The sequence below is a fragment of the Macrosteles quadrilineatus genome, unplaced genomic scaffold (assembly GCF_028750875.1).
Source record: "Macrosteles quadrilineatus isolate MER2022 unplaced genomic scaffold, UCM_ALF_1.0 Scaffold_8__2_contigs__length_117827958, whole genome shotgun sequence".
Taxonomy (NCBI): domain Eukaryota; kingdom Metazoa; phylum Arthropoda; class Insecta; order Hemiptera; family Cicadellidae; genus Macrosteles; species Macrosteles quadrilineatus.
The window spans coordinates 85,109,697-85,121,297 of NW_026542601.1; positions in this window are offsets into that span (position 1 = coordinate 85,109,697).

The following is an 11,601-nucleotide window of genomic DNA, read 5'->3' on the forward strand; positions in this document are numbered from 1 at the left end:
AGTCCGTAGTCCGTCCGACCATAACCAATCGGCTTTCGGCAATCATTTCCATTTCAATATCTTCTTCTTCTAATCTTCTCTTCTAATCCAATTCTACTACGACTGTCCGACTGACTCCAATCCAATCTTTCTTCCAAGGAGATATGGCGAGTAAAATTTTGTATGATCACCTTTTCATCATTTAACCGCTAGCATTGATTATTCAAATTACATAATTATTTAATTATCTATTATTATTATATATTTTATCAATTAGGTATTGATTAAACACCTACCTACGTCAGTATCTGATGACTAGTTGATCAATTGGGTGTGTTGCTAACCTAGTGTTTAGCGTCTCGGGCTTCGGTGCGGGAGGGCGGGTTCAATCCCCGGCACATCCACAAAACTTTAATGGGTTTGGACAGCTTTCCTTTAAAAGTGTTTGACATCCTTACAAAAATGCCACTGGCGTAGACACGAGAAAAAATGTATTTATTTATCATAACTAGTAGCTTGTAGGGACATAAGTCCGTAAAAAGCTCAAATAACGTAAAAGAAATCATTGTAATATTTAAACAAACTCAGAATAAAATTATCTATGTGCCAGAATTTATACGGTGCTATAATAACACATTATTTAGTAACCTGGCCCAGTTATTATTTCCAATCTTATAGCTCTACTCCTTTTGTAAAGGCACAACTAAATTAGTATAAAGGCTGACCAAACTAACCCCTAGTTTCGTTTCTGATAAACATCAAATAGAAACTACTCTCTGTGTAAGCTTATGTGGTAATATTCCTCCTAAAGCTGTGATTGTGTGAATTTTTATTCTGGTCCTAGTTAGCCATGTTAGTACCAGAGAGGTGAGCATGGTAGTCTGTTCTAGCCCATAATAGGTGTCTACACTCACTTGTAAAATCATACACGCATAGTGCCATGTGAATGTGACAGCGTTGTCCTTCAGCATGTTGTTGAAGTCCATGACAAAGATGGACTTCTTTGGGTGTACGGGTGTACACTGCATCAGAGGTACAGGTAGTCTCTTTTCTGTTCTGTCAACGCTTCCTGGCATTCTCTATGTTCTCTGACCCGCCTGGAATGAGAAGCTTGAAAATCAACCACAGCAACCAAACTGTGTCGTTTGCTGATCTACTGGTTAAATAGTTACATTGTCTTTCTGGCTATATCTCCCTCAACCGTTGTGTTGTATTGGTTGTAGGTTGTAGTAATAGAGTGAAAATTGTTGGAGTCGTAACGATATAGACATTCATATCATTACTGATTTGATTAACAGGATCGAATGTAAATTAGTGAGTTTTCAATTATTTTGCATGATTATCCTCGAAGTAGGCTAATGAGAAATCATTTGAACAATTATTTCTAGAAAGGAGATTGGATTGAGAATTGAGATTGAATCGAGACTCTCGGTCTTCCCATTGATTATAGAAATGGTAATGTTTAATGTTAATGCTCCGCAGTTAAAGGACTCTCTCTCTGATTCTTGAGTTTTGTTTTGCCGCTCCTACAAAGCCCGGTTTCCGGAAAGGGGGAAAGGCTTTTGACTTTGCCTTTTGCTTTTGCCCCCAAGAAAGTGGGATCATGCTTGATAAGGAGTTAGTCCTGTTCAAATAACAGCCAAAAATAGTCAAAATACTTATTAGTACTTAGTAAAAAAATAACTTATCTACTTGAATGTTTCAACATTACAAAATACACTGTGTTGGCATTTGAACGAAAAATTCATCATTAGGCCAATATTTAATCATCATAAATTAGTTATTATGATGCGTGATGATTAAACTACAATATGAAATTTGTATTCCTCAACGTGTATTCCATTCAATATTAAGTCTATATATTAAAAATATTTTGTTTTTATTTTCCGATTAAAAACTAACTTAGCAACTTCAATGTTTTAACAAAATACACTGTGTTGGCATTTGTACAAAAACAAAATAATTATATTTTGATTACTGGAGTGAAAATTTAAAAACGTACGTTTTCAGGGAAAGCACTTTGCAAATTTTTTCCCCCTTTTTTCAAAACTTTTATTATTTTTTTTTTCATTAACCTTTGAAGTTTCATAAAATGTCCATGGTAACGCAATATCTTTGGTAATTTTTTTTTTAAAGCATCTTTAGTGGAAAAACACAAAATCCTGTCACGAAGATAACAGACGTTAAAATGAATATTAAAAATAGTTAATATTATTTTTATAACTATGTTTTGCTATAAACTAATTTACTTTTATGACCATTATACAATAAAAAGGTCACTGAGCTTTTGTATATTTGGTCTTTCTATAAAAAAATAAAAAAACTCAAAAAATTGAAAAAAAGCCAATAAAATCTTTTTAAGTTTGTATAACTTCGAAAAAACTTACCTGAGACCCGAAAAATTGTTATGTTTGTATAGAGGTGTGCTTCTTTTGTGTATAAAACATTGAAATATGACGATATTTTAATTTTTGAAATTTTTATGATAGAAATCGTAAACGTGATGGTCAGGGACAAGCGGTACGGTCGTGAATTTTCATAAATAATCTAAATCTTTCTACAACAATCCTTCAATTATACTGTTAGTTATAATAAAAATATGTGTTTCAATTTAACTAAACTGTTCAATTTACAATTATATTAAAGTTATTGTCACGACCAAACACACTATAACCAACCCATAAGGCTGGATTGGCCGTGAAAAAACCCGCGATGGTCGTGAATCTTTGGTCGTGAAATTACGTGTTATTTGGCTCTGTTCTGGCGGTAGCCCTGCGCCTCATGTTCGAGGATACAAAGTGGACTTCTAGGTTAATCTAGCAATTTAAATATCTTATAAACAAAAATTAACACCATGTCTACTTCATCGAATGACTACGTACGGTCATGGACACACCAAAATTACAAAAAACACAATCTTTCCTTTATTAATCTTGTAATTCCTCCTTTCAACTCGAAACGACTGGCACTACAATCCTGACGTACACCCCGAACTAGTCCCTAAAACCAACTGACTCCATCGACGCCAGGCTTGCCACTGTCATGCTCCAAAGTTGAAAATTTTTCTCAAATGGTCGTGATGCCAAATCGAGGGACAGACTTATTTTGTCATGGTAGTCAGTTTGCAATTACAATAAAATTATAATATGCTCCTTTTTTGTAAGTTTAATAACCATTGATGACATCAAAATATGGCTTTATATATTTCGGCATGAATAATTAGTCTACAAACAGCGTGAAAGTTGGAAAATGTACCCTAGGGACACGTCATGGTCGTGAATTTTGAGACTTTTAAAATACTAAAAAAATACCTAGAACCTATTTAAAACCAAATAAATGTGTGTAACATGTTGCCCCCGTCCCAAAAAATATTAAAACACATAATAATAAACTACAAATCCAGTATCTACGAAGTAAAAGGCCAGGGACATGAAAACGTACGTTTTTAAATTTTCACTCACTGATGCATGATGATTAAACTAGATGTGTAATTTGTATTCATCAACTCTTATTCCTTTCAATATAAATAGGCAAATATCGTGGATAGTTTTCAAAAAAGTCAATTTAGGCCTATTAGTCATTAATTTTAACAATGCAATAACTTAATGATAACTCTGATTTGATTGTTCCTAATGAAATTATTGCGCTGTTTTCACGACAAATGAACGCAATATATTTTAGCTTAACTTGACAAATTAATGTTTAAATACATTTATTTCCTTACCACAGCTTAAATTCCAGTCATTTATTACTTTTATAATTAATTTGGTAATTATTCCAAATTACAGCAATGTCATAGGTACTTAAAAAGTTTTAGATGGGTTCAAATTATAATAATTGTTTTTGAAGATGAACAAATGAATAAATTACAAAATATAAATTTACTAAACCTTATATGACATAATCTAGTAGTTTTTATTCGAACCACATCTTGTATTAACAAAAATATTTACCTCATTAGAATTATTTAGAAAATTGTGAATGGCTACAAATACGTATATATTGTTTTTTATTTTGTCAAGTTTACTTGTAGTTTCAGTTCCATTGACGAGATGGCCCTCTGTGTGATGCTCGTCGCCAGTGCCTGTTATATTCTGACCCCCTGATACACGACAAGTCGACGGCAGCTCTGTGGCAAGCTTTCCTACATTCCTAGCGAGCCACATTGCGAACGACCCGACCGACGTGCTCAATATGTAGATCAAATCAAATATTTAGAATCTGATCAATTAAGTGTATTTTTGTAAAATAATAATAGCTTATTTTCTATGTTGTATCACAGACTTGACCATTAATAGTAAAGTCTGTGGTTTGATGTACAAGTTTATTACAATAATCCTTACGTGAAAACCTTTTTACTGCGGTGCTTTTGAGTTCAGCAGTTAAATTAGGACTAGTTAAAAAACACTACATTTATTAGTGCTAATTTATTTAGCGCAATTATTTATCGGTAGGTCTAATGGGACGCGTTGCAGAAAGTCAACAGTCCCGGAAGTTCAAATAATTTATACCTGTGCCGCTAGGTCAAAAACTACAATGTTTGCAGTGTCTGTAGATCAAAAATCCCAGTAAGTCAAATAGTACAGTCCGGGCTAAAAACGTAGTCTATGTTAAAGCAATTGACTTATTGGGAATTTGACCTAATGCAACAGCAGTTTTAATATAACGAAATAAGATAAAATATAAGTTCAGTTTCGCTGAGTCAACAGTGCCGGAAGGTCAAAAGTATAATCTGTTAAAAACAACGATAGTCCTCTCGACGCACGACTTCAATAATTTCGTGTTTTGGTGTACTTAAAGTTGTGCTAAAATTTTGAAATTTGGCACAAAGCTTTTTGGTTAGTCCTACTCGATGACTAATTTGTTGGAACTTTAAACTATTTACCGATCTAATTAATAAAAATTGATTTGTATGGTGAAATAGTTTTAAATCGTGATTTCTAACATGAAAAAGTTAGCATGCGAGATTTTTTTTTGTTTTTGGGTTAGAGAGGTTTTGTCTGTGGCAAAGTTGTAGCCAAAAGTGTGATGCGTAAAATATATTTTTTTTAGTTTTTTACAATCAGTGGTTCAGTAGATAACTTGGGTTGAAGAGGACGGCAAATTTAGCATTTTGCAACGCATGGAAAGAACTACATCGTACGATGCGACTGCTGAGTGGACTTTTAAATTATAGTTCTAAGGACAAGAAAAACATGAATATACAGATCACCAGTACATTCATATTATTTATAAAACATCTTTCTTTATTACCAGCTTACATTTTTCACTTATAAGAATACATCATAAACAGGGTGTTAAAATAAGCGGGAGATACTTTACCTAGTAATTCCTTGGGTCAAAATAAACAGAAAATCAAGGCTAACGTTTTTTCCAAAATCATTTTGTTAACAAGATATCCACCATTTTGTATTTTTTACATACAAATATTTATCTTTGCACTTTTCCAACCGATGTTTATGAAACTTGGTATGTATGTTAAGGTAGGAGAGACGCATGTTATAAACAAAGATTCATCTCGATTCACACTAAAATTTCAAAATTTAACACTTAACTACATTATAATATACTTTACTACACCACAATATTTACGTATCAACATAAATCTTTAACAAAATAAAACGTTAACATTTTTAAAATCCAAAGTAAATCAATATAATATTTCTTTTTTGAAAAATATATTTAAAAAAGGCGATGGTAAAATAACAACAGGCGAGTTTCGATCTGGGTGTTTCAGGTTTGAATCTAGGAGGATTTAACATTAATTAACATTAATGTTTAATCCTCCTAGGTTTGAACTGATTGAGAGGAATACATGAAACCGAAGGGGGGAGGTAGCAACAAGTTCACTAGTATTTACTAGTGTCCAATTACAATTTGATGGATTTAACCAAAACCTTTTTTATTTCACTTATTTTCAGCGGTTAAATTTCAAACGATACGTTTTAGCGACTTATCATCATCATCGTTTGAGTTTGGGTTTGCGGCAATGTATTTTTATGAATAAAACCTTTAATTTGATACCAAACTTGACCTCTGCTGCTATTAATTGACTGTATGCACTATTAATTAACAGCTGTGTCTAAGGATTATGTCGGCCTTAGTCACAAACAGGACAACAAGATCGCTCCACTCATCCCACACTCATCTCCATTCATACTTGGCTTAAAATGCATACATTTGTATGGTCGCCATTTCAAAAACAGGTAAAATAGTATTAAAATTATATAAAAATTTTGTCTTAGTCTTTGTGGTCCACCCCCCTTAAAGGATAAAAAAGTGATAATAGCTTAAGACAGTAGATATTTATGGCTATTATTGATATACCAAGTCTCACTACTTTATCTATATTGTTAAAAAAATATAGCCAATCCAGGACTTTTCAACCATACTGTAACGCCAACACGAAATTTTTCCGTTGAACTCTTCCGCATTTCTTAGGCGATTTTGACCATTCATGTCCCATTAGAAAGAGCGTGTCACGTACATTTGCAAACCAACCTTACGTTTTAAAATCCCTTGGGCTCAGCCCCAGTGGCTCTTAAAGAACCCATGTTATGCCTATGAAGAACATATTGATTTATTTATATAAGGATCAGCTCAATTAATTGCTGTTATGCAATTCAAGGAAATAATGTAGGCTACATTATTAACATGTTACTGATTTTTTTGAAATACTATATTTACTATTTCTATTTGGGGTTGCTGGATAATTTAATCCATTTTACCAAACAATAAAAATTAATTAAGTAATATATTTCATGAGCAAAGGACCTATTGAAGTCCTCATCAACCAAAAGAATGCCTACTAAAGCAAATAAAATTGAGACGAACATGTAATGCACGAAATCAGGTGGTTCTTAAGTATGTGAAAAAATGTATCGCTATTCAAAAACAGACGGAAAACTTGTAAACATATTAGTGACAACGGGTGTAACATGTCTACATTATCATTGACAAACGTGGACAACCTTATACGAGTGTGAGTAAGTCCGAAACAACTCTAAAAAACAATAAACAATAAATTGCAAGAACCGTTGCTTATATCATTGGGTATACACGTATCTACTGACGTGTATACTCAATGCTTATATCGAACTGTTATATGTACATCGTGTGTATTTCCATTAGTTGTTCCATTTAGTTGTGTGTCCATTAGTATAATATTTTAGTTGACTCTTTTAAAGTCAGCGGAAATTGTGACTGTTATTACCCTTGAAATAATGTTTGTGTAGTACTTTGCAATCCTACCAATGCTTATAGAATCATACGATTACAATTTTCTGGTTAGAATATGTCGCATAGAGTGGTGACTACTGTATCTTTTTGGTTGTCTTGTAAAACAGGATCAACAGAGATTTTCCATCGACTTAAACAATACGATACTCCCAAATTGTTCTTTGCAATAACAAAATATCACACAGATTGATGAATATTTGTGTGTAAACTGTAAACCACATACAGTACACCTGTATTCTATCTATTTTACCTTTTATTTTCCCAAGACGTTATAGAAAATCACGCATTACGTGATCAGTGAAGAAAGGCTGTATCCCACGTGTTTTATAGGTTAAGAAGACAAGGACGGTCCTAGACATATATTTTTGGGGGGGGGGTCACCGGGGGCCTGGGGGTATGGAATACCCCCCAAAAAGGAGGGGGTCCTGGGGTTTCCCCCGGGAAAAATATATAAATAAATAAATATAGGTTAAAGGGTGATCAACTCAAGGAGGCCACCATTGGGATATCGGAAACGTTAAGAATTATAGAAAACTTAAAATGGGGGACATTCCTTTATTTTTGTGGTAGTTAAAAATATGATTTTAACACCATATATTTTATAATGTTTTCGGATAGAATAGGCAATTTAAACACTTTTTTATCCTTGACATTTTTTCGATAAACCCACTCGTTTAGGAGATACAGCATATGGAAAAATGACTTCCGGTGTACATTTTACATCATGTAGCTCCTAAACAAGTAAGTTTATAGCAAAAATGCGAAGAGTAAAAAAGTCTTACAATTGCATCCACATTCCAAAAAGACCATAAAATTCATTAAAAATATGAATTATATTATTTAACAAATGGCGGCAAACTTGAAAAGTGGAAAACTTGTTGTTTTTTAGTCTTTAAGGAATGTAGATGCAATTCTAAGACTAATTTACTTTTTGCAATTTTGCTCTAAACTTACTCGTTTAGGAGCTACATGATGTAAAATGTACAACGGAAGTAATTTTTCCATAGGCTGTACTCCTAAACGAGTGGGTTTATCGAAAAAATGTCAAGGCTAAAAAAGTTTTTAAATTGCATATTCTATCCAAAAACATGATAAAAAAAACTAAAATCATATTTTTAACTGCCACAAAAAATAAAGGAATGTCCCCCATTTAAAGTTTTCTCTAATTCTTACCGTTTCCGATTTCCCAATGGTGGCCTCCTTGAGTTGATCACCCTGTATATATGAATTTGAACGGATGGTGTTTTTGGCCTCTAGGGACCTCAAAACGAAAAATTTAATCGGTCCCGGGTCCAGGTGTTACCATAAGTACTACGGTAATAGCTTATTCCCTATATGGGAAATTCGCCAAAAACCTAATAGTTATATAGAACAATATTACATTCAACCAGCTGTTAGTAAAAAAAGTTATATGGGACTAAAACAAATCAATGAGAACAAAGATTCCTTTAAAAAATCATTTGAACATCCTACTATTTTACTATGCATATTTAATTAATCTGCCATCCTCATACCTAAGAATTGAATGTATCAATGGTCAGCATTACACATAGTATAAATAGGTCAACTCTAAATATGCCTTTAAATTTGTTTCCAAATGCTGAATTTGTATCACTAATGCTGAATGTTTACAGCTGTTATGTTAAGCAAATTATATTGTACTAAAAGCTAGCTTAAGAAGGTTAGCGTCGTCTGCTAGACTTTTTAAAAATTAAAACTTAATTTCTAAAAAAACTGGGACCCTTAATTATAATTATGGCTTTGACATTCCCTAGTTCTCAAAATTATCTTTCTTTCAACACAAAAATAATGAAAATCCGTCGACTGGTTGATTCAGAATGTGAAAAACCCCCATTTACGTTTTAATAATATATATGATAGTTTGGACAGGTTTCAACCCTTCCGAGGCGTAATACATTTACACAGTTGATGTGTATACTACATTATATCTCATAAAATACTGTAGTTCTAAAATTAAATGGGTCTCCTTTTACAAACGTATATAATAACCACAAATTTTCAGATCGTCCTTGCGTGTATTTCATGCCACAAATTTTGACGAAAGGTTTTTCATTACATAAACTATACCTATTTACAGTGTTGACCAAACAGTTGGCAAGAAGCATTAATAGATAAGCTATGTACCAAATATGATAATTTTAGCTCAATTCTAATTATGACAAAACACGAAGTAACTAAAAGCGAGTTTTGTTGGTGTAGTAAGCGTTGCAGGAGGTCTACTTTACACTGAATCGACGTTCACTTTTATTGCTTTTGATCTTCCGGCACTGTTGACTCAGCGAAACTGAACTTGTATTTTACCGTATTTCGTTATATTAAAACTGCTGTTGCATTAGGTCAAATTCCCGATAAGTCAATTGCTTTAACGTAGACCACGTTTTTAGCTCGGACTGTATTATTTGACTTACTGGGACTTTTGATCTACAGACACTGCAAACATTGTAGTTTTTGACCTAGCGGCACAGGTATAAATTATTTGATCTTCCGGGACTGTTGACTTCCAGCAACATTCCCGGTCTAATGTTAGCATTTATTACAATAAATAAAACAATAGGTAAATCAACTTTTGTTTGGTATCTTCAACAGTTTTTACTTTAACTATGATTTTTTTCTTGTTTGAATCAGTATCTGTTGTGGGAGAAATAAATTCATTCGCTTTGAGAATATAATATTTTTTCTTCATAATGTAGGCCTAACGCATATTTGAATTTGATTTCTTAGTGTCCCCTGATTATTGCTTATATTTTTAAAAACAGAGTAATTTTTACTCTACACGTAAAATAAGTGCCCAATGTAATAAGTCATTAGCTTTTATTTGTAATAGTATTACTTTAAGATATAAAGTCGATGCTTCAATAGTCCCGAAAATAGGTGTTTACCGGACGAGTATGGTCGTTCCCGTGGAGGAAAACAGAGAACCGGCCACCTATGACCCTAATCTGCATATACAAGTTTGATTAGGTTAGGTTAGATTAAATAAATATGGCCCCTTAATCTACGAACGGTGGCCGGGGCGGGGCCCCTACACTCCCCGTGCGAGACGAAGTCGAGTGCGGGATTACCATACGAGTCCGGTAAACACATTTTGGACGAGTGACGTACGATATTTTACGCCATACTACTCTAAGATAACTTAACAATAAAAAATCTGTACAAATCCTTATATATTTTCACCGACAAAAGAACTAACAATCAATAGTCATAACCTCTAGAAGAGGTTATGTGTTTGTTTATAACCACTCATTGTTAAATATAATCAGCTGGTTGGTGTCCGGTAAAAACTCATTACAGTATACGTGAAACCCCTTTTGATTAAATTGGCGGCAAACAGCTGTTTTCTGGACTAAATCCTTGCGTGGGAAGTTTGTTTAACCAGTGTATAGTGTGGCGTAAAAGGAATAAAAATATATCGATCATATCAAACAATCCAAATCTTGTCAATTAAGTGTATTTTTGTCAAATAATAATAGCTTAGTATGAAATAAATAAATATCCCAAGGACCCAAGTTTCAAGTTTGATCAAATAATATCCATTAACAAATAAGCTACAATGGTTTACTCCTTATAACTTACAACCTTTTTAATTTTATTTGTGACCAATAACCACACAAAAACACTCCCAGATAACAAATTATTTGTCTTTTCCTACACTATGACTGGAAGGATTCTATGTTTTGACGGTTGAATGTGAAAACCAATTTTCATCCTATAAAACCCTGTTCCCATAGTATGATCATGCTGTTTCGCGAATAATCGTAGGTTTACACGTTTATTTAAAATTGGATAGTTACTCGAGTTATCATGCTCACAAAGAAATATATACACATACGGTAAAATAATTAAATTTACATGTTTATGCATTTCAACGGGTCGTCTTTTTGGCCGTTAGGCATACAAACGAAAAATGAAATCTGTCCCAGGTCCATGGCGAACCATAAGACCTGTGGTAATAGATTATTCTCTATAGGGAAAATTGCTCAAAAACAAGAATTATAGTAGTTGTTTCTACATTAAAATATTCATTCTTCTGAAGCTATATACGATTTTCAACAATATTAATCACTCCACTTGAACAGTTTGGATTGTAAATTATTTAAAAATCAATCTATAGGGCATTTAAATTTCTTAACATTATCAATTACTTTATAAAAATCAACAAAATGTAGACTTATAATTTATCCACACTGTTTATGAAGAAGATGTCACTGGAAGTTATTTGTTCAAGTGTGTAGATTTGCTCAAGCTTGCTGCAAACTTCTGCTCTCCTGGTGGCGAAAAGTCATCACCGGAGACCTGTTTCAAGACCGCCATTTGACTCCTCATCGGCTCTCACTCACTCCCGCCTACTTATGTCTTCTTTCT